The sequence below is a fragment of the Miscanthus floridulus genome, chromosome 16 (assembly GCF_019320115.1).
Source record: "Miscanthus floridulus cultivar M001 chromosome 16, ASM1932011v1, whole genome shotgun sequence".
NCBI lineage: Eukaryota > Viridiplantae > Streptophyta > Magnoliopsida > Poales > Poaceae > Miscanthus > Miscanthus floridulus.
Window position 1 is genome coordinate 77,671,231 of NC_089595.1, and position 24,487 is coordinate 77,695,717.

General features: G+C 46.5%; 1 long non-coding RNA gene across 4 annotated transcripts; it reads left to right on the forward strand.

Moving 5' to 3' along the window:
• Positions 1-2,081: 2,081 nt before the first annotated feature.
• On the forward strand, positions 2,082-11,051 carry LOC136513664 (uncharacterized). Of its 4 annotated transcripts, XR_010773409.1 has the most exons (5): positions 2,082-2,664; positions 2,790-2,922; positions 3,188-3,324; positions 3,436-3,495; positions 10,746-11,051. It is a non-coding gene; the product is annotated as an uncharacterized lncRNA (long non-coding RNA). The 4 variants fall into 4 exon arrangements; XR_010773408.1 differs by having other exon boundaries at positions 2,082-2,922; positions 10,741-11,051; XR_010773406.1 differs by having other exon boundaries at positions 2,082-2,922.
• The last annotated feature ends 13,436 nt before the right edge of the window (positions 11,052-24,487 follow it).

The window sequence follows — 24,487 nt, forward strand, 5'->3', positions numbered from 1 at the left end:
GTGTTGGAAAATCATTTCAGATATTTTGGGTTATCAAGTAGGAGGAGAAAGCATGGTAGACATTGGTAAATTTTGGTTAAGTAATAAGAGACATTGCATTTTAAACATGATTACGTCAGCTATCATTTGGTCTGTCTGGAAACTTAGAAAAGATCTATGTTTTCAGAGAATTGGCCGGAGAAAGCATAGAAATGCTTCTTTTCAGGATATTTGGGATGCTACTGAACTGGATGGTCCTATGCCCGGCCGACAAGAAGAATTTTCTGATGGACTTCATCGACAAGCTCCAATCGGAAGCAAGCAAGACTTTCTGGCTGCCTTATGTGAACCAAAGCATCACCTGAAGTTTCAGAGAGGAGATGGAGAATATATGACCTGGAAGCACAAGGTGACTGAAGCTTTTGCAGCCGATCCGAAGAAAAGTGAAACACCCTGGTGGAGCTTGCTGAACATCTCTCTGGAGTAAAAAGCTTGGCGGTTGTAGTGGCTGAGCGGCCGTGGCTCTTAGATCTTTCTTTAAACTTTTTTCAGTTCTATTCCTGTTCTGTTTGATTCAGTCCTAGTGGACAACTTTTTGGCTTGAACTCGGTGCTGTAATAACTCATGGTCTTTTGATGTTAATTGAAAGGCTGGGGCGATGGCCCTTGAACTTAAAATCTTAAGCCGATCCAAGCCTCCAACACCTAGTCTTGCTCCCTAACCAATATGAACCAAACCCGGATGAAATCTGGCATCTAATAGCCAGGGCTACGAGACCTCATCCTACGTGGGTGCAATTGATCTAAGGGCGTCACCCAATCCACTCCATGAGGTCTTGTTTCGATGCACTCAATCCACCTCAATTCATGTGTTCCATGTGTTGGAGTGGATTGAGGTGGAACGTACTCAACACATGTGAATTGAGGTGAATACTGAGTATACGTAAACAAGCCCTGACGGGGTTTGAACCCGATTGCTAATTAAGCTATTTGGGTGAAGATGGTGGATTGACAGGGTTCTGTCAATTTGACAGGAAGAAACTAGGTATGCTCTGTTTTTATAGAGCAATGACAAGCTATACAGAGCTTCAAGCAAAATTTATATACCTTGAGAAGCACACAGATTTGACATTAAGAGCACCAACTATCCACGATTCACTGATTCATCCCTAACATTCGAATTAAAATCATAAAAAAACATGACCAATCTAAAATTCATCTCTAAAATCACAAAAATATTAGAAAAATAAAAAGATGAACAAAAAAAATCATCTCCAATCCAAACAAAAAAAAATTCAGCAAAAATTACTAATGTGAAATCTGTTAGACAACCTCCATTTAATCCAATCCAGCAAGGAACATCTGGATATGGGTGATGCACGTGACTGGAAAACCAGCACAATAGCCATGATGTACGTGGCACGTAGGCCAAATGAACCAGCATGGACTTATACACGATGAATCATTTGAAAAGTTTATGGACATAAAAAACACATTTTGAAATGTGATGGACCTAAGTGACATAGATGAATAAGAAGATGGTGCATTTTACTCAAAACAATAAAATGAATACTTTTATATTTATGGTAAATATGTTACTGTAACTCATAATGAGATCATATAAGATCTTTAGTTTTCCTTCCGCGTTAGCAACGGTCCCAGATGAACAACAGTCTACAGTCCTACCCTCTTCCTAGGTCTGTCCGATCAGAGCACCACCGCGCTATCCCAGCCCTCCCTTTGGGAAACTACCTCTGCTAAAAAAAAGATGTTTAGGGCGAGTTTGGCCGGGCTCCTGCCGGCTCTGGCTCCCACACTGTAGCGCGCTGTAGCGCGCAGGAGCTGGAGCCAGAGGAGAAAAAAAAACGAGCTTCTCCGGCTCCGGCGCTGTCAGTGAGAGAGAAAAGAAGGAGAGAGAAAAACGACTCTGATGAACAGTATCGCTACAGGAGATGAACAGGGGAGGAATCAGAGGAGCAGAGCCGCTCGGAGCCCGGACAAACGGGCTCTTAGTTTTCCTTGCGCGTTAGCAACAGTCCCCAGATGAACAGCTACAGTGCCAGCCTCTTCGCAGGTCCGTCCGATCGGAGCACCACCGCACCATCCCAACCCTCGCTTAGGGAAACTGCCTCCGCTAAAAAGAAAAACAAGACCACAACCTCGCTGCCTCCGCTAAAGGAGACTCCCGCGCCTCGCTGCCCCCGTCGGCGTCCTCGTGTCCCACGCCGCCGCCTCCATCCGCTGGCCCGCTGCCTCCTACGCCGCCACCGCTGGTTCACCCCTGTGGCCCTGTCGCCGTGCGGGCCACGGAGCTGCGCCGGCCAGGAAGGACGGCACGCCGCCGCAAATCCTGCTGCGCAGATGGGACGGATCCAGGCCTGAGGCCTTGCCGAATGCCGTGCAGACCGGGGAGGACGGCTTGGCGCGGCGCCTCCTGCCGCGCGGACGGGACAGAGCCACGGCGCCACGTCGGGTGCCGTCGCGTGCCCTCCGTGTTCATCTCTGCCCAAACCTGGTTCTCCCCAAGCTCTACCTTGATGCTGTCTTCGAGTACATCGACGTCGTCGAGGTTCATGTCCCCTTCTTCTTCTCAGTCTGGATCTGGGGTTCAATGTCGATGGCGTTGTTGTAGCCTTGGACAACGATGGGGACAAGGATGCACCGCACCCCTCCCCCACCGCTCGTGGTACAGCTGAGACGTTGCCATCTTCATCCGTTTGTCACAAATTTCTATTGCTTAGTTCTAATGTGTCGTGTTGCTTAGTTCTAATATGTCGTGGACTTAACTTGGCATTACCTCCATCAATACAGTAAAACAAGAAGCAATTTTCCCTTTCTTTCATTCCGGTGCCATTAAATTATTTAAATCCAAGAGGGCAGGTCGGATAAAGTATAGTGGTCAAGATAACTGCTCCGAACCATCTGGATGGTTCTTCTCTCCAGAGTAAGTTTATGTTGACATTTTGAGTACACATTATGTGATTTCTTTCCCAACAGGATTAGCATGTCAACAGGCTCATTTGTTGTGAGTAGTTGTATTTTTCTTTATTCATGGCAAGGAGATCCTTAATGTCATCATGGCTACTTATGAACATATAGTTCAAAACATGTGAATTTAGTCAATTTCTTAAGAATATTTGCTGATGCTTAAGCTGAAAAACTAAGCTGTTGATTGGATTAATGACCATCCATGTCGTGCATCTTAACAGTGCTTCAAGGGAAACGCTGCTCGGCTAAAATACTGACTAATTTACTTGCTTCATCTTTGGAGATCTGGGTCAATTTAAGTTTGGGACATATTGTGGAGTAGACATCTAAAGTTACAATGACCTCAACCCTCTTAGAGGTATGTCCAGTTCATTCCCCCCTTGTATTATTTAAGATTCACATTCCTTAAGCATCGATTCTAATGCCAATTTGTTTGGGACTAAAAGGCTTTGTTGTTCTATGCATGCAGCCAAAATTTCTGAAGCAAGACAGTTGCTTCACATTTCACTCTCATAAGGTTGATGCTGTGGTAAGGTCTCCTCTATTTATTACATTCATGTTTAGTCTAATCTGATTTTGTCCAGGGTTCGCCATGTTTCCCTTATTACTAATGTTATTAATATGTTCTTTGACTCCAAGATTTGTGTGGCTAACAGATAAATGCATCGCTTGCAACACCCAGTCCATTAGATGGATACATTGAAAACATGCTTTACTTCTGCCTGATGGGATAAGTCTCATGTGTGGGCTGGTCTTTGTGGGGCTGTGCTGGTCGCATGGTCCTCGTGGCTGCATGGTCTGTTTTTAGGACAACATCTTATCTTAGAGGACATCATCTTAGCATCTAGGACAGCATCTTAGACTAGCATCTTGTCATATGCTTGGCTGGTTAGCTACCTATAAATATGTACCTCCAACCCCTCAGGTTGGCATGGCATTTGGAAATAAACCAGAAAATTGCCTCAACTCCTAGTGTCATTCTCTCTCGATGAGAGTAAGAATTCTGCTACTACTAAGAGTAAAAATTCAGCGACTAACAACTGATATCAGAGCCGTACTATCCTGTAGCCTGAGCATTTCCTGCTCATCTCCTTTCCCAGCCGCACAACAGCCCCAGCTAGGAGCAGCAGCAGCTCCGGCCGCTCCTGCTCACTCCTCTCCCTCTGCGCAGATGAGCAGCAGCTCATCTGAAGCAGCCCTCTCCCCACGCAGCAGCCCCCCGGTAGCGCGTCATGTCCGTAGGACAGTCTCAGCGCTCGATCACCTCGAGCACGTGGCATCGGTAGGAGGCCGAACTTGCCGCGGCAGAAGAACGCGAGCGAGCGGCGGCAGAGACCACTGCGGCAGCGGCAAGGGCGTCGAGGCTGGCAGCGGCGGAGCTAGCAGCAGTCAGAGCGGAGGCGGAAGCAGCGGCGGCGGCGGATGCAGCGCGTGCGGTGGCAGCAGAGTTCGAGGCCCTGCGTGGCAGCATCAGCAGCTCCATTTCTGCTGACGACAGCGCCGACGCGGACCTCGAGTTGCTGGGGAGGGAGGCAGGACGAGTGCGGGCAGCGCAGTGGGCAGCCGCGCACGCCCACGAGCGCGGCGGTAGCCCCGACAGGCGCGGACGCGCCGGTGGCGCTCCTGGAGGAGGCGCGCACTTGCGGCGACGCTCCTAGAGGAGGCGTGTACGGCGACGACGCTCCTGGAGGAGGTGCGCACGGCGGTGGCGCTCCTGGAGGAGGCGCGCACGGCGACGGTGGCAGACAGGTCGATGGAGAGCGCGGCCTTCACAGGCAGCGTGGCTCTCTCCCCGGATCGGTACCATGGTTACCACGGGCTCTAGGCTATCGTCAGGGATGTCGACCCCGGCGGTGGGTGGCCTACCCTCACCAAGACCAACTACGTCGAGTGGGCTTTGGTGATGAGGGTAAAGCTCCAGGTGCGGCACATGTGGGAGGCAGTCCGGTACGGCAACGTCGACTACGACCTAGATCGATGGGCGCTGGATGCCCTCATCGCTGCAGTCCCTCCCGAGATGCAGTTCTCGCTTACCAACAAGCGGACTGCCAAGGAGGCTTGGGACGCCATCGCTGTGGCACGCATCGGCAGCGACCGCACCCGCAAGTCCACACTACAGGCACTTCGCAAGGAGTGGGAGAACCTAGCCTTCAAGCCAGGTGAGGACGTTGATGACTTCACTCTCCGTCTCAACACTCTGTTGCAGAAGATGGTGCAGTTCGGCGATGACACCTACGACGAGGAGAGAGCTGTCGAAAAGCTCTTCCGCTGCGTCCCTGAGAAGTACAAGCAGATGGCTCGCTCGATCGAGTCTCTGCTGGATCTCTCCATGATGTCGATCGAGGAGGCGATAGGTCGCCTCAAGGTCATCGACAGCGATGAGCCATAGTCCCTCTCGGGGCCCATCACCACTGGCGAGAAGCTCCTTCTCACTCGGGAGCAGTGGCTTGCCAACCAAGTTGACCGAAAGAAGGGGGAGCCTTCTTCCGCGATAGGCGGCCGCAAGCGTGGCAAGCCGCGCAAGGCGCGCAGAGACACCCAAGCCAGGAAGCGAGGATGTGCCGAGGGTGATGCCCGCGGAGGCACCCAGGGCGGCGCCGCCGGTAGGCACAAGCCGGCATAAGACAACGCCTGCCGCAACTATGGCCAGCTTGGCCATTGGGCCAAGGACTGTCGACAACCACGATGTGGCCAGGCCCATGTCGCACAGGAGGAGGAGCCGGCTCTGTTCATGGCACATGCAAGCATCGAGCTACCTCCAGCGGCACTGGCCGCAACAGCTCTCCTCCACCTTGACGAGCCAAAAGCACACGCCCTCCTCGGCGATGGCTCCGGCAATGACAAGACTGACGGGTGGTGCCTCGACACCGACGCCACCCATCACATGACTAGTTGACGGGAGTTCTTCACCGAGCTTGACTCTAGCGTCTGAGGCTCCGTCAAGTTTGGGGATGCCTCCGGCATGGAGATCAAGGACGTCGGCTCTGTCATCTTCACCGCCGTGTCTGGTGAGCACAGGCTGCTCATCGGAGTCTACTACATCCCCACGTTAAGGAACTCCATCATCATCTTGGGACAGCTAGATGAGAACGGATCACGCGTGATGGTTGAGGATGGAGTCATGAGGATTTGGGATCGCCGTCGTCGCCTTCTTGCCAAGGTATCTAGAAGCACAAATTGACTCTACATCCTTAACGTGCATGTGGCACAACCCCTCTGTCTCGCTGCTCATCGGGATGACGAGGCGTGGTAGTGGCATGAGCGCTTCGGGCACCTTCACTTCGAGGCCCTGAAGCGGCTCAGTGCCACGGAGATGGTGCGAGGCCTACCGTGCCTCGACCATGTGGAGCAGCTCTACAACGTCTGTGTGTTGACGAAGCAGAGGCGACTCCTCTTTCCCTAGCGGGTGAGCTTTTGAGCCAAGGAGAGGCTCGAGCTTGTGCACGGGGACTTGTGTGGCCTAGTGACACCGGCCACACCGAGAGGACAACGCTACTTCCTACTGCTCGTCGACGACCTCTCCCGCTACATGTGGGTGATGGTCCTCGGTAGTAAAGGAGAGGCTGCGAATGCCATCAGGCGCTCGTAGGCTACTGCGGAGGCGGAGTGCGGCCGCAACCTGCGCGTGCTGCGCACCGACAACGGCGGCGAATTCACAGCGGTTGAATTCGCGTTGTACTGCGCTGATGAGGGCATTTAGCGCCACTACTTTGCGTCGTATAGCCCGCAGCAGAATGGCATCGTCGAGCGGCGCAACCAGACGGTTGTGGGGATGGCTCGGGCCCTTCTCAAGCAGAGGGGGATGCCGGCTGTCTTCTGGGGAGAGGCGGTGGTGGCGGCCGTCTACATCCTCAACCGCTCGCCTACCAAGGCGCTCGACGGCAGGACGCCGTACGAGGCTTGGCATGGACGCAAGCCGGCGGTCTCCACTTGTGGGTCTTTAGCTGCCTCGCGTTCGCCAAGGAGCTTGGCCACATCAGCAAGCTCAACGATAGGAGCACTCCGGGAGTGTTCATCGGCTATGCAGAGGGCTCGAAGGCCTACCGCATCCTCGACCCGAAGACACAGCGTGTGCGCACGGCGCGCGACGTTGTGTTCGACGAAGGGCGAGGATGGGCGTGGGACAAGGCGGCGGACGACGGCTCGGCTCCGACGTGCGACGACTTCACTATCGAGTACGTCCACTTCGAGGGAGCCAGGGGAGTAGGTAGCTCTTCTTCGGCGAGCGTGTCTACCCCAGTCCCCGAGTCTCCACCGACCCTGGTGCCTGCTACTCCGACAGCACCATGTTCTCTAGCCAGGACCTCGGCTGCGATGAGTCCTTCGCCGGCACCGCCATGCACTCCAGCACCGACAGGCACCTCTCCGGGCACGTCTACTCCAACACCAGGTCGTGTCGAGCACAGCCCGATTGAGCTCGCTACTCCGCTCTCTCACGACGAGGAGCGCATCGACGCGTACCACGACGGCGAGCCGTCGTGGTACCATACGATGGAGAACCTTCTCGGCGACCAGTCGGTGCCGGGACCGGTGCCTCACGACCTGGAGGCGCAGTTGCACCTTGCGTGTGATGACGGCGAGCCTCGGTCGTTTGTAGAGGCCGAGAGACATGCGGCATGGCGCGCCGCGATGCAGTTGGAGATGGATGCGGTCGAGAAGAACTACACCTGGGAGCTTGCTGACCTTCCTCGTGGTCACCGCGCAATCACCCTTAAGTGGGTGTACAAGCTGAAGAGGGATGAAGCCGGTGCCATCGTCAAGCACAAGGCTCGCTTGGTGGCACGAGGTTTCGTGCAGCAGGAGGGGGTCAACTTCGACGACGCCTTTGCTCTCGTGGCACGGATGGAGTCCGTGCGACTCCTCCTTGCGCTAGCTGCCTAGGAGGGCTGGCGTGTTCATCACATGGACGTCAAGTCAACATTCCTTAACGGTGACTTGAAGGAGGAGGTCTACGTGCACCAGCTGCCAGGATTTGCGATCCCCGGCAAGGAGGGCAAGGTGCTCCACCTACGCAAGGCCCTCTATGGCTTGCGGCAGGCACCGAGGGCGTGGAATGCCAAGTTGGATTCCACGCTAAAGGGGATGGGCTTCGAGCAAAGCCCGCATGAGGCGGCCATCTACCGATGGGGCAGTGGAGGAAATGCTCTGCTGGTGGGTGTCTACACCGACGACTTGGTGATTACCGGCACCAAGGATACAGAGGTGGCGGCATTCAAGGAAGAGATGAAGGCCACCTTCTAGATGAGTGACATGGGACCTCTCTTCTTCTACCTAGGAATCGAGGTGCACCAGGATGACTCCGGGATCACACTTCGACAGACCGCCTACGCCAAGCGCGTCGTTGAGCTAGCTGGGCTCACCGACTGCAACCCAGCTCTCACTCTGATGGAGGAGAGGCTGAAGCTGAGCCACGACAGCACGACGGAGGAGGTGGACGCTACGCAGTACCGGCGTCTTGTGGGGAGCCTTCGCTACCTCGCCCACACACGGCCGGACTTGGCATTCTCTGTCGGCTACGTTAGTCGGTTCATGTAGCGACCGACGACGGAGCACCAGCAGGCTGTGAAGAGGATCATCCGCTACGTTGCGGGGACTCTTGATCACGGCCTCTACTACCCTAGGTGTCCTGGGGCGGCACACTTTGTCGGGTACAGCGACAGCGACCATGCCGGCGACATCGACACCAGCAAGAGCACGAGCAGGATCCTCTTCTTCCTCGGCAAGTGCCTCGTTAGCTGGAGTCAGTCAAGCAGCAGGTGGTGGCCCTGTCCAGCTGCGAGGCCGAGTACATAGCGGCCTCCACCGCTTCGACTCAGGCGCTCGCTCGGTGATCTCCTCGGCAGAGACACTAGAGCGGTGGAGCTCAGGGTGGACAACAAGTCCGCTCTGGCTCTGGCAAAGAACCCTGTGTTCCATGAACGCAGCAAGCACATCCGGGTGAGGTACCACTTCATCCGAGGCTATTTGGAGGAAGGGAGCATCAAGGCGAGCTACATCAACACCAAGGACCAGCTTGCGGACCTGCTCACCAAGCCCCTTGGGAGGATCAAGTTCCTTGAGCTCTGCTCCAGGACCAGGATGATTCAACTTTCTCACAGGACGACGCAGAAGACTTAGGGGGAGAATGATGGGATAAGTCTCATGTGTGGGCTGGTCTTTGTGGGGCTGCGCTGGTCATATGGTCCTTGTGGCTGCATGGTCTGTTTTTAGGACAACATCTTATCTTAGAGGACAATATCTTAGCATCTAGGACATCATCTTAGACTAGCATCTTGGCATATGCTTGGCTAGCTAGCAGCCTATAAATATGTACCCACAACCCCTCAGGTTGGCATGGCATTTGGAAATAAACCAGAAAATTATCCCAACTCCTAATGTCATCCTCTCTCGATGAGAGCAAGAATTCTGCTACTACTAAGAGTAAGAATTCAGCGACTAACACTGCCGGACACTTCAACGCATGACAGATTCAGAAATTCGCCTTTGGGCATACAGTACCACTGAGTGCGCTATATCCACTTTCCCACGGAATTGCTAGCTTTCAATTTAGATGCCCCAAAATTTTGCCACAATTATTCCAGTTTTTATGAGGGGTGATAAACTTGTGAAGGGGGAAATTTATAACCTTTTGGTTGTTGCAGTACAAGAGATTGGATCCCATTTTCGAAACCTGTGTTCAGCGCTTCACATCAGTTGCTTCTTTCTTTTTGTGATGCTGATGGTTGGTTCGAGGGGGAAGGGGGGTTGGTGCAGTCAAGGCTATTAAGCTTTATTGTTGCAGGGTTCATATCAGCTACAACTATGCATGTCCGCACAGGAGGCTGCTGCAAGACACATGTCTTTGTCTCCGTTTAGTACTTACTCATATACATCCTGTTCGTTTGTTGGTTTCAGCCAGCCCAAACCAGCCAGCCAACAGTGTTTTTCTCTCACAATAAACCAGCACCAGCCAGCCCAAACCAGCCCAGAAACCAACCAGCGAACAGGCCGTAATGAAGTCCAGGCAACGTACACATAAATTCGCATGTTCTCTCAGTTCTCTTCTTGCAATAGGTAATCTGCATATTTCATATATACATCTTTATAGTTGAAACTAAAATAATTCCTCTGGAGCTAAAACAATACTGGGAATCCAAGACTTCACATGTATGGGATTATTGACATGTGCTCTCATTGATCCAAATTGTATCAAGCATGCCATGCAACATGATTTCCAAACATCAGTGGACTATTTCCATGTATGGGATTATTGACATGTGCTCACATTGATCCAAATTGTATCAAGCATGCCATGCAACATGATTTCCAAACATCAGTGGACTATTTCCTTCTCACATTCATGCCCTAAGTTCTGCACATCACCTGGTGTGCACTCAAAGTTTTGCTTTAACAGTGGTATTAGACTATAGGTAGTTCTGTGCTCGACTCAATACTAAGTACAGTATGCTCCTTACTTGCACTGGGAATAATAAGATTTTAATGCTTTTTGTTCAAATATCCATGCAGTACCTGATTATCTATTTTACCTGTTCGCATTCCAGTTCAACAGCCAAAGCACAAGAAAACTGTTGGCCTTCCAGGTAACGGTGCAATACTGCACTGTGACCAAGTTTACAACTGTTGGCTTTTCAGGACTACATTTACTTATATGCTGTTGTTGCCTGGATTATCTGCATTTGCTATTCTTACCGTGCACAATTTACTGCTGTTCTTACCATGCACATTTCGACGTATTGCGTTTCATCATGTATCTAAATCTTTCATATCTTACTAGCACAGAAGCAGCTGCTTAATAGCCAAGATTGTAAGACGTGATTTGCCTTACCAGCCTGCAGGGGGGAACGATACAAGATCCGGTACCCAGTGAGTCAAACACAAGATAAACAATGTTCCTGTTGCTGGTACAAAGAACATGTCATTATTTGTACATGAGTATCATTGATTGATTAGATCCTTCGCTAGGATCATCATCCAATTATATCAAAGGTCTTCATGTTCCTCTCACAAGATGGAGACATATAGTGTGTATCTTAATTTTCAGCATGTTTCATTATTTTTGAAGAGAAGCCCTGTCCTCTACCTGTAGTTCCTTTTCTTTATGCACATGTGGTCACCTATTTCGATGCCTACTCCTTCCATGACGAATTCAAAGTTTGGTATGCCTTTGGTTACACGAAACTATTTATATCCGAAAAAAGTTTGACTATTTGGTATAGAAGGTCTCGCCTTCCTGCCTACGAATGTTTTTTTTGGAAAACTGTTATGAAGAGGTTCAACTCCCCCCCCCCCCCCCCCCCCCCCCCCCCCCCACACCCCACACCCCACAAAAAAAAATTGCTACCCTGCCTGCCTATGCACGCCACATATAATTGATGGATATTTGTTTTATAGAGAAAAGAAAGGAAGAAAAATCAACGGCCTCCACCTAGCCTGCGGCAATTGCCGTGGGGCTCTTGCTAGTTTCAAATAATTTTATAGTAAAATACTTAGCAACTCCTAAAAGAATCTCTATATTCTTCCTAATTATTATAAATAAAGATTTTGGTAGAAAAATGTCCTCCAACAACCTCTATAATAATTTATTTATAAATCGGCGGCCCTATATGATGAATGTACTTGGAGACGGGCAGGTCATGTGCATATGTTAGAATATTTGGGCTGGCCCAAATAATAATTCCAAATAAATCCCAAGGCTCACTCACACATGTATGTTATGGTGGGAGATTTTAGTCCCACATTGTTAGGAGTGAGGCCAACTTAAATAGTTGAATTGTCTCTATCTAATTGAAGCTATTGGGGATAGAAAAAGGAAGAAACACACGTGCACGCTCGCTCACCTTGCCGGGTGGGGTGGGTGAGGCAAGGCGATGGGCATGGGCACGTGACATGAGCGTGAACGGTGCGGCGATTTCTGGCTTCAATCTCGGTACGCGGCTTCATTTTGTCACTCGATATTTTTGCATGCATGGAGAAAATCTCGCATTAATGGTGATTGCTCTAATTACTCTAGTCGACTAACGACAGGTCAATCATGTTAATGTTGTGATTGCGTGGCTAATTACTTTCCTTAGCTACGACACATATATATATATATTGGGACGAGACGTCGTCCTCAGAGAATTTGCCAACGTGGGGTGGGCGAGGCGAGGCGATGGGCGCACGACATGCGCATGAATGGTCCGACGATTTCTGGCATCAACCTCGGTGTGCGGCTTCATTTTGCCACTCGATATTTTTGCATGCATGGAGAAAATCTCGCATTAATGGTGATTGCTCTAATTGCTCTAGTCAACTAACAACAGGTCAATCACATTAATGATGTGATTGCGCGGCTAATTACTTTCCTTAGCTGCGACACATGTATATATTGGGACGAGACGTCGTCCTCAGTATAGAGAATTCTTCACCGACATGTCATCTGCGTCGAGAGAGCAGGTCTCCGAAGCCTACGTCTCCCCGTGTCCCTTCACGAGGTAGGGGGCTTATCAGGTTTTTGGGAAGCGCCGTCGCGATTGCCCGCTGGACGTCTTCTTCCCTCTACGCCTGTGTTTGCTAATCTCCATCAACGGTCTGCTTCATCTACTCTTGCGTTGTCTCTATGAAACAATCCCCATTTTCCACGAAGGGACAATCCACAGATACGAATTATAATGTGATAGTCTAGGAGATCAAGCCATCACATTATCAAATAACAGTTGATACCACAGTTCATACATAGCGGAAGTACAAGTTTATAAGGCATTACATCACTTGGTAACACTCCTAAGTACAACATTATTCTAGCGGAAACACACACAGGGCTTCGTTAGAGTAAACGTAGCGCGTCGACAGGTGAAGGCTCCTCCTTCACGGACTATCATCAAAGTTGACGTAGAGTGTCGACGGGTGAAGGCTTCTCGTTCACGGGCAATCTTCAAAGTAGGTGTAGAGCATTAGCAGGCGTAGACTTCATCTCCTCAACCAAACTTGAGCACAGGAATGAGACCATCTACTCCTTCTAATCTCTATGGTTGTCGTTGCAGATGACATCCAAACCTGCCAAATATCTTTCAGTACGATTTGTACTGGCCACTGGCTCCCACCCTATGCTTTGCGTTTGCTTTATGGTAAGTGGAATGCAAGGGTAGAGCAAAAAGCCTATATATGACTATAGGTTTCCTATGCAAGTTCATCAATATTTTATAATAGTTCATCAAGTTTTAACCCATCTCATCCACACGTTCACCCATCCCATCACACACATCTCACCACACTCTCACTCTCTAGGCGGCAAGGACAACTCCCTCTCGTGCCTTGCCTTAACGGCTAATAGCCAAAATCCAACAAACCCAGAGGGAGAAGAAGAAAGGACTCCTCTCTCTAGTCAAGTGAAACAGTAACATAGAAAAGTTCCATAGACATGGAAAAGATGGCATATGTATTGATTGATCAACCATACACTTTGCAGAGGTTTACACTACCCACAAGATACACCATCATCAATGATCCGGCTCGCCTAGGCTGATTTCGGTTGCTTTCTAGTCTAGAACGATACCATCCTGCCACTCAGTCCTAAGGCACCCTAGATTCCTCCAGCACGCTGAGACTGTGAAACATAAATACCGGGCCTCACAAGTGGTAATACGCACCTAGAGAGGTTTAGGATTCAACATCCTCACCCCCACACTATCAACTTACAACCTAGCAGTAACAGCATCGCCCAGATTAGTCCACAACCATCTCCTCCCTAGAGAGGAGCCAATGGGCTGCAAGGATTCCTATGAACCGGTTCCTAGAACATGTAAGTCCTTAGGGTGACCGAACAAGACATCTTCACAAAGGGGTTTTTGACACCCTGTGCTTCAATAGCACCTCTACTCTAGGGATTCATCCCATAAAGATCACTCCTTCCCGAAGTCTATACCTCAAACCGGTACCCACCACAAGTACAACTCTAAGGAGCGCTCAGGTCACACTCCGACAAGACTCGCTCAATAGATCGTCGTAGAATCCTGTTCGATCGACTCAACCCTCACCCTACACCCAAGACGTGTGCTGAGATCTCCCCAAGTTGTTATCACATTATTACCATATTATCGACACTAAGTTCCTTAGCCACTCACAAACAATCCTCCACCAAGCATCACATCACAGATATAATGCATAGTAGAAGTAAGCAGTAAGTAGTATGCGAGCATCTATCCTAACAGTGGGTGTGCAGGGGTAAAGGTTGCATCAAGTTAACGGCTTTCAAGAAATTCTACCATGCAACCTATCACATATCAGTTGCATAAAAGTAAAGCACTAGCAGCTACATTATTGCATGTCTAATAAGATTCTACGAGGTTGGGTGGGATGTGGCACCTGTTCACTAGTCATCTCCAAGATCCTCAATGTACTTGTAGTCGTTCTCGTCCAAGTTCTAATGTCATCTGTGTATCCTTCCTCCAACGAGTTTTGGTCCGATCAACGCTATCCTCGATGCAACTACCTCGATGGAGCGACAAACAAGGCAATAAGCAATCAATACTCTAAAAAGGCGACAAGACACGGAAAAGCACAGAACACCAAAAGAACACTGAAGGAAAAGGCTTAGCCCTCACGGCGGATGTCCGATCCTTGGGCCAAAAAGAGGCAGAAGTGGTTATTTGCTAAGCACAAGCTTAAGTCACAGTCTAGCCAGTACTTCCTAGGTCGATCGTGTTGACCTGTACGGCTTCAAGAATAATGGCCTAGACTCTAGCTCATCTTAAGCAATCAGCATAGCTTGTGGTCTTCTAATTTGGGCATCATGGAGGTTGACGGGAACCGAGAAGATGGCAAGCAAGAGAGGGGGAGAGAAGAGTTTCGGTCTCTCTCAATCCGTACGTGTTGACGGTCATTAACATCAATTATAAACCATCAATATAACCTGCATATATACTTAATTCCATCACCAAACATAGGTCTAGGGGTTTAAACTAATAAATTCTATGAGTTTTGGTGAATCTATGTTTTCAGCAGGGTTTATCCAGAAACCCATCAAGGGGGACCTATTCGTCAAAGGAAATTACGGAATTCCACCGCGTAAACAGCGTGGGAAGATTTTAGAAGACTTTAGGAGGCTCTCCACCAAAGCAGACCCCGAGGGGCTGCCATGTGGGGCTGCCTGGCCCCACCTACAGGCCGGTCGACTTGTCGGTCCCACCAGTCAGCCTTCGCTTCGAAAGTCAGTTCCCCACCGCCATTGAGATCCAACCTTCACCGTTTATTCAAGTTGATTTGATCCGAGGGCTTAGGATTGATGCTCCGGCCTATATATATCAGCCCCTACCCCCTACCTTAGCAGATCCCTGAAACCCTAATTCATATCTTTAGGATCAGAGCTAGCTATCAAGAGAAGATTAGCCCTCCATAGGATCTAGTCTTATGAATAGAAATAGTGAGATAGAGAGTGAGGGAAGAGTTTGGAGGAGGGGCCGGCCTATCGGTGCTCTCTCTACGGCTTGTACCTTGGTGGATCCAAGTTCTATCTGAGCTTGCCTCTAAGATATCTCTAGTAATCAACTTCTAATTCAATTAAGCATCTTGTTTATATTGTTCTTCAGGTTCACGACTCTCTTGGGTGCTTTATTCCTATTCTAGAGGGGGTAAAGTATTAATTGTAAGTGTAAGCATGGTGCTTAGACTTAGGTTAATCATGGATGCACCCTACATTCTGGATCAGTGGTAGCTCACGAGGGTGACTCTTATAGCCTCGTTGAATCTTTTGTAGTCCACCTCCCATTTCTAGGCCAAGTAGGACCCGGTTACTATAGAAAGCTTCCTCTGCTGGTGTCTTTCCTTAAGTAATGTCTCCATTTGAATAGTAGAAGATATAGCTTACTCAAGTCAGAACTAGAGAACCTTAGTAATGCTCTCTACACTCCTGTTTATCCTAACCTTGTTGCTAACCTTTGTTAAGTTAGACTATAGTTAGTCTCACACATTTCCCTGTGGATATGATACTTAGAATACTTATGGATGAAAGCTACAACGGTATCTGTGCGCTTGTGGATTTATCTATGTGCGTTAATAAATACCAACAAGCTTTATGGCGCGGTTGTCGGGGAGACAGTAGCTGAATTAACTACGAGCCTAGCTTAACCTTTTATCTTTTATTCTTTCTTTTGTTTTTCTTTAGCATGGATAACACACCTATATATCAATATGCTAAACCTACAAGTGCATGCCTACAGCCACTAAAATCTTTAGAGCCTATTCTAGCATCTGGCTATGAGCTGCGCCCGTGTTTTATAAAATTGATTCGGTAACGATCCTTCTCGGGAGAAGGTGATGAAAACCCCTACTCACACCTATGAGAGTTTGAACAGACCTATGCATACTTGTGTATCGCTGGCATGTCTGACATGACCATAAGATGGAAGTTGTTTCTGTTCTCTTTGATGAGAAGAGCTAAACATTGGTACAATCAAACCGTAGGAACTATGCAAGGAGATTGGGAAATGTTATTCTCTAAATTTTGTTTATGTTTCTTTCCCATCTCTAAAGTAGTTAGCCTTCAGAATAGGTTCTAAATTTTAGACAACTAGAAGAAGAATCTCTTGGCACATCATGGAAACGTATTAATAGTCTCATCATCACTGGCCCAGACCTTGCCATTCAAGACCCTATACTTCTTCAACATTTTTATATGGGTCTTAGCAAGGATTCTACGCAATCCCTTGATTTAGCCTCTAGAGGAGCTTTTCTTCATTTGTCTGTTAGTGAAGCAAGATCTATGCTTGATGGAATTAGTGGAAAGACTCTCTGCACTAGCATTCATAATGAACTCCTTGGGGAAGAGAAGGAATCATCTCCCAAACAAGAAGAGGAAGTTTTGATAGCCAAATCACAACCACTCCAATCCCAAGATTTAGCTATCAATCCCGAATTATCAATACCCCAAAATCCTCCGTGGGAAGAAGAAATTCAACCTTTTGAAATTTCTTGTGAGGATGATCTTTTTATGCTGATTTTGGAAAATGCTTAAACTTCTAGTTCCATAAGAGACCTTCGAGTGAATATAACTCAAATCCTCTCAAGAAGGGGTCTCTTAGAAAGCGTCCTTATTCCCATATGGGACATTGGGAAAAACCCAAGGATGGAATGACAAGTGATGCCATAGAAGGAGAGCCAAGCCATGTAGAAGCCAATCCTATCTTCTCCCCTTCTATGCCCACAACCGATATAAGTTTTGAACCCATCTCTAAACCCATCCTTGACCCCGATGATTCCTCTTATGCTCTCTCTCCTAAGACTCATGATGATCCTAGAAATCCACCAAGTCACCCAAAGCATAGGAGTCATGAAGGCCACAAGGAAGACCAAAAAGAGCAACAACAATGGCTGGAGGATATTAAGAACTTATGTGCCGTTGCCATTGAATAGATGGATGAGGCCTTGGACAAGATCAACCCGAGAGTCACCAATCCAAGGGAAATCTTAGACAATAAAATGTCTAATGAATATCATCGGCATGAAATGATGAAGACAATGTTTCTGCCTATAGACATTCATGAAGAAACAACCTTGGAGTCTGAGAAGAAAGATGACATCGATGAGCATGGAAGTTATTTCATGAACACCTCATCAAACCCGTGCTCGTATGAGAAATCTCTTGAACCAATTGGTCTCTCCATTGCCACACACGAGATCTTCAACCCCCTCATACTCCCTGTTCATAAAGACTTTGAAAGAGTGGTTGTAGATGCATATGTTTATCATAAATATTACAAATCTTGTTGGCATGAATCTTGAGATAGGTACACGAAGGTTGGTGATGGAGGGGAAACCACTTCACCAACTTAAAGCAATTTGAAGGTTTTCCAAGGATGAGCTTCTATCCTAAAACAAGCACTTTCGGGAGATATCATGAACTTTCATGATTTGCTATAATGCTCTTGTGAAATGAGAATAGAAATATAATTGTGAAAATATTCCTTCGGATATTTTTGTCACTAACCGTTCTAGGTTTGAAGCAAAAGGAATGAAGGATGATAACGCAAGGTATGTCCAACCATATATCATGTAACATTTAATTACATCCATCCAAACTTGATTTTTTTACAAAATTCAAGCTAGGGGATGGATTTCCCTAAAAACATCTCATGTCATGTTGCTAAATTATTTTGGTTATCTCTACCTTTAAGACATGCTCAATTTGCTAAATAACAATCATGCTCTTTCATCTCCATTTGAGTAAATATCTAAAATGTTTTCATGCTACCTTTGTTTGCTATAGTATATGCATAGGTTTTGAAGTATTTTCATACACCTTTTAAATTAGGCATGGTGCTTAGTTTAAACTATTTTTCTGAATTAAATTAGACGAGGTGTCTAGTTCGATTCTTAAACCAAAAGGTGTGTTGATTTTACTTCCAAAGACTTTTAAATTAAGCATGGTGCTTAAGTTAAAATGCCTTACTAAATCAAATTAGACGTGGTGTCTAGGTTGATTTTTGAGCCAATAGTATGATGTAGTAGATACTAGATATTTTGTTGTACTAACCCCTATAGGGAATTCTCAACTCAATTTGGGTAAGTCACGAGATAAATTCAAATCAAAGATGAAGCAAGGCACATGATGAACTCCAATAACTTTATGAAAAGAAGACACATCTCATTCATCATGGATGGAGGAACTCAAGTCTGCAGCTCCAATGAACAACATCTCGTCAACCAATAATCAACAAAAATCAAAGAGAGGTTAATGAGAGAAGAACATGCAACTTGTCTCATCCTCATCTCCTAGATCAGATGATGCAAAGAAAAGCTAAATGCAAGGAGAGGTCTTGATCAATGGACCTAATAAGCCCTCACCAATAGGAGATCATTTGTGAAAACAAATCATTGAGGCATAAAACAAAGGGTGAGGCAGAAGGTTCAACAAACTGGTGAGATCGAAGAGTAAAAAGATGGCATGACAAAAGGATGAGAAAGAATTTGAGGCTATCCGAACAAGGAAAACTTCAAGCAAAAAGGGAAGGACTATCATGAGTCATCTACGATTTGCCATGTGGTGTCATCACGCTTCAATGACGAAGGTAACATCCTAAGGTAAATGGCCGTTATTTAAAAGAGTTTCTCCTTGATTCTGATAGGTACATAAACAAGGAATAAACATGTTTGAGTTACAACTCCATTACTTGATCCAACCTTATTAACTCAACATGTTTAGTTCTTTAAGCTTGTTCCTAGCACCACTTTCTTGATCTCATAGTTTTAACCAAATGAGCTAAAAAAGTGCACATCCTATCTCTAGAAGATGATAGTCATAATCATGTAAAGTTCGATACATTATGTAAAGATAGACAATCCTTCCATAGGTTAAGCAATTTAATCCTTTTTGCCAAATGTATTTAAATGCTATATTCATGCTCAATCTTCTGATTTTATCACCCATGTTATAAATAAATGAAGCACATAACATCAGCTTCATGTTGTTCAATGTGCCTAAGGATAGAGATGAATAAATAAAGTTTTGGTTCTGTTGGTGTTTTCCCACCAACAGAGCCCATGCACTTGATCTCTACCTTATCTTTATGAGCAGGACACATTTCAAGCAAAGTGTGGGAAGATAGTCGATTCCCCAAATTTCTATAAGTGAAAGTTCTGAACCTGTCAAGCCAAAATCAAAACTCAAAACCAAGACAGGATTGGTGGAAAAAGGTGACATCACCATTAGAGGCGCCACCGCAAGAATCTTTGTCTTCGGAGCAAACCAAGGCACTTGATCAATGAACTTCACAAGGAGAAGTCTGGTTCGAAGAACTTACAACACCGAACCCTCACCGAAAGAGCTAGCTTGGAGGAGAAGCACTCCCATGTATCCAGGTAAGTATTCTTTCCCTTCATTTTAGTTTTCAATTTCTTTTAATTAGTAAAAAATGAAATGAAAAACAAAAAAAAATCTTTCCATTAGTCATTTATAGTAAGAATATGTGATCTAGTAAAATTGAAAACAAAATAAAAAGGTGTGTCTAGTTTGCTTTAATTTGTTTTTAAGAGCTGAATAAAGTAAAGAGGACTCAGAATAATCTCTTAAATGGAAATGATGAATAGTTGCTCTATTATAATTCCTTTCAAGTACCTAGTTTTTAGCCTTGAATTCTCCTGAGTTTTGGATAAAACTATTTTGATATAAGGATTTACTCTGAACTTGAAATTCGTGGGTAGCATATGCTTGATCTAAGTCTAGGTAATTGACATATATGATATGAGAAGGTCTGAGCTGTTGTTTATGTTGTTCTAAATGACACCAAAGTTCTAGAGATTTATCTTTTTAAAACACAAAAATGCTACATGATGAGTTCCTGTATGACAAAGATTAAATTTCCACCAGAGCCATACATGTTATTTAGGCTAGGAAAACTTCAACATATATGTTGCTTGCTTTTGCATTGAGTTTTGTCAAGCTTTGTTGACCCTTATGAGAGATTTGTCATGCTCTTAAAATCAAGATCACGTGCACACCATCCAAATATGCACTATTCTTACACTAGGGGTAGGTGCAAAAATATGCCTTCCATCTAGATCCACCCAAAAATATTCTACTCTTATAGTGGGAGTGAAGACAAAAACATGGTTGATAGGTTTTCCATCCACCAAATAAATGCCCAAAGTTCTTGTTGCTATCTCTCAAAAGTGTTATTGCAGAAAAGAGACATGGGGCTATGCAAAAGGTATTCATAAAAAAGAAAGAAAAAAAGAGAGTTGAGAAAAAAAATGGACAAGTGTCCGAGATATCTAAAACAATGGGTACTTAGATGCCTGCTTGAAAAAAGAAAGAGATGGATAAGATATCCCCTATTCTTTTGCAAAATTATTTTCAAGTTTTGAATGAGAGATATGTTTTCAAGGAGCAAAGTAGAATTAGGTTGGCCCCCGTATATATCCACCATACATCCATCCAAATGCACGTCTTGATTTGATTGTGACTCTATTTGGATCCGTTGTTTGACTTTACAATATATGCATTGCAAGTATGCTCTAGCTTTCTCCCTACCTATGAACTCCACATAAGCCTTAGTGGTAGGAAGAGAAAAGGCATAACATCACTATTGCCTTGGTGAGGATCCACAAATATCATATATTTTGAGAGACTTGAGGGTGTCATATAATGGAATCTCTGAGCTTTATTTTAAAAACTTATAAAAAAACTCCAAAACAATGGTGGAACAAAGAACTTGAGACATAGTGTTTAACTTGATTGTTCTATCTTTCAATTGCTAAAGACCTAAGTGAAGGCTAATAAGCCCTATGGTTAAAGGTAATATGGGTAAGTTTGAAAGTCAAATTAGTTTGTTCTAATCCAGAGGAGAATTCTTGATTGAACGTGTACTTTTGAGGTGTCAAAGCATAGTAGCCACTCCTGATCTATTGCTGAGTTTAGCTTTGCTCAGGGACTGACAAAGGCTAAACTCGGGGGAGCTTGTTGACGATCATTAACATCAATTATAAACCATCAATATAACCTGCATATATACTTAATTCCATCACCAAACATAGGTCTAGGGGTTTAAACTAATAAATTCCACGAGTTTTGGTGAATCTGTGTTTTCAGCAGGGTTTATCCAAAAAACCATCAAGGGGACCTATTCGTCAAAGGAAATTATGGAATTCCACCGTGTAAACAGCGTGGGAAATTATAGAATTTCGAGGGCTCAGGATAGGTGCTCTGGCCTATATATATCAGGCCCTACCCCTCTCCCTAAGCAGATCCCTAAAACCCTAATTCATATCTTTAGGATCAGAGCCAGCTATCAAGAGAAGATTAGTCCTCCATAGGATCTAGTCTTATGAATAGAAAATAGTGAGATAGTGAGGGAAGAGTTTGGAGGAGGTGCCGACCTGTTGGTGCTCTCTCTATGTCTTGTACCTTGGTAGATCTAAGTTCTATCTGAGCTTGCCTCTGAGATATCTCTGGTAATCAACTTCTAATTCAAGTAAGCATCTTGTTTATATTGTTCTTCAGGTTCACGACTCTCTTGAGTGCTTTACCCCTACATTCTGAATTGGTGGTAGCTCACGAGGGTGATTCTTATAGCCCCGTTGAATCCTTGTAGTCTACCTCCTGTTTCTAGGCCAAGTAGGACCCGGTTACTACGGAAAGCATCCTCTACTGGTGTCTTTCCTTAAGTAATGTCCCTAGTTGAATAGTAGAAGACATAGCTTATGTAAGGAAAATAGACCCTAGGCCCATTTACTTAGGATTTTGGTGTTTGATGACTAACACAACCAAATTGGACTAATGAATTTGCAAGTGTTTGTTTTGTAGTTCAATAGGGTGCAAGACGTGACTTGGACGAAGGCGACATGATGAACCGATGATTAACACCATAAGCAAGACCTTAGGAGCACAAGAAAAGACACAAGATATCAAGCAAAGTCCAAGCATGAAGATAGGAACCAAGCTGGATGCAAGATCGCGAAGAAATGAGCTCACAGAAGGCACAAGACGCTGCACAGGATGCTCCGATGCACAGGACGCTGCACTGGACACTGCACAGGACGCTGCATAGGACGCTCCAATCAAGCAATAGTAGAGTCAACAGTAGTGACCGGACGCTGCACAGGATGCTGCACCGGACGCTCCGATGCACAGGATGCTGCACCAGACGCTGCACAGGACGCTGAGTGCCAAAGTTCGGTCAACATTAGTAAGGTTCCAAAGAGCCATTTTCGTGACTGGACGTGTCCGATCAGTGCTAACCGGACGCTAGTCAGAGTCCGGTCAGTAGCAGAAAAGCGGGATTTTGTCCCCAACGGCTATTTTCTCAATGGGGCTTATAAATAGACCCCCCAATCGGCCATTTGAGTAGAGTGGAGCTGAGGAAACATACCAAGGGTGTTGATACACCATTTTAGTGATCTCCACTTGCATAGTGCTTAGTGTTTCATCAGGTGATTAGTGTAGGTGCTTTGCGAAGTGCTTAGGTTGATTAGACCACTGCTTATGTGCTTGCTCTAGGTTTAGGCCTAGTGTTTAGTGAGGTTTGCATACCTCTTACCACCCGGTGCTTGCGAGCACCATTGTTGTACATCGAAGGGGTTTGAAATCTTGCGAGATCACACCAACCGCGTTTGTGGTGTGGCCGCCACCGTGTACTGGAGGGAACAAGGCCCGCGGCGTTTTGGCCGAAAGCTTGATAGTGAAGACGGCGGGGAGCATCCAGGAGAGGCTTGTCGGAAGGCACGTCGGAGACCCACTTGCGCATGGGGAAGGCCCGAGGCTATCCACGGAGTTACCCGACCAGGAGCTTGGCCCTTGTGAGGGATTCCTTGAGAGGGGCTCCAACGAGGACTAGGGGGAAGCTTGTGCGCTTCTCAATACCTCGGTAAAAATACCAGAGTCATCGATGGGAGTTTGTATATCTCTACCTTGCTCTTTAGCTTTCGCATTTACATTGATTACTTTACTACGTTTGCGGTAGAGATAGCAACACACTAGCAAAACCATAGTTGCACATCTAGATAGTTTATCTATTGCATAGGTTTTGCTAGAGTTAGAAAAAGAGGCCATAGTTTTGGAGTTAGAATTTTAAGTTGCCTAATTCACCACCCCCCCCCCCTCTTAGGCATCATGGTCCCCTTCAGCTTACCCAAGTCAGAACTAGAGAACCTTAGTAATCCTCTCTACGCTCCTATTTATCCTAACCTTGTTGCTACCCTTTGTTAAGTTAGACCATCGTTAGTCTCACATGTTTCCCTGTGGATATGATACTTGGAATACTTACGGGTGAAAGCTACAGCGGTATTCGTGCGCTTGTGGATTTATCTGTGTGTGTTAAGAAATACCAACAATATGCTATTGTAATTTATGAGAACCGAAGAGAGGATGGAACGGGAGGAGAAAAGAGAGAGGCAGTGGTCGACTTCTTCCAATCCTTGCGCCATGGCAAAAGATGGGGCATCAGAAAGGAGCGACACACAAGAGAACATAAATGCCCAAATCCACTCGTAGGGTACCTCGACCCACGTGCACTAAATGGCACCAAGACACCCCTAGGGTCTTAGCGGTGCGGTTGTCACCGTGAGAACCTAATGAGCGCTAAGGTCTAAAATAGGTACAAGCCTACAAGGGGCTTCAGCACAAAAGAGCCAAAAGAGAGGGGGAGAAGAGAGAAGAATGGTCTCTGCATTCTCTCGACCAACACATCATGGCAACTAATGGAGGTTGAAAGAATAGAGACACAAATCCCATGGTCTCTCAACCGACACCAACTCATGGGGCACCACGACCTATGTGCAACTAGAATGGCACTTTGCTATTCCCATGGTTCATAGCGGTGCGGTTGTCACCGTGAGAACCAAAGAAATGCTACAGTCAATGTGGCACAAGCATACGAGATGGTTAGGAAGAACAAAAGAGCAAAGGGGAACTAAAGAGCAAAAGGGGTAGAGCACGATGGTCACAGCGAGGCAACTCGCGGCCATGAGCTTTACCCACACGAGTTGGCTTCCGTAAGTCCCGTGATGGCCATCCCCTAGTTCGTCTCCTATAGACTATGGTCATGATGGGC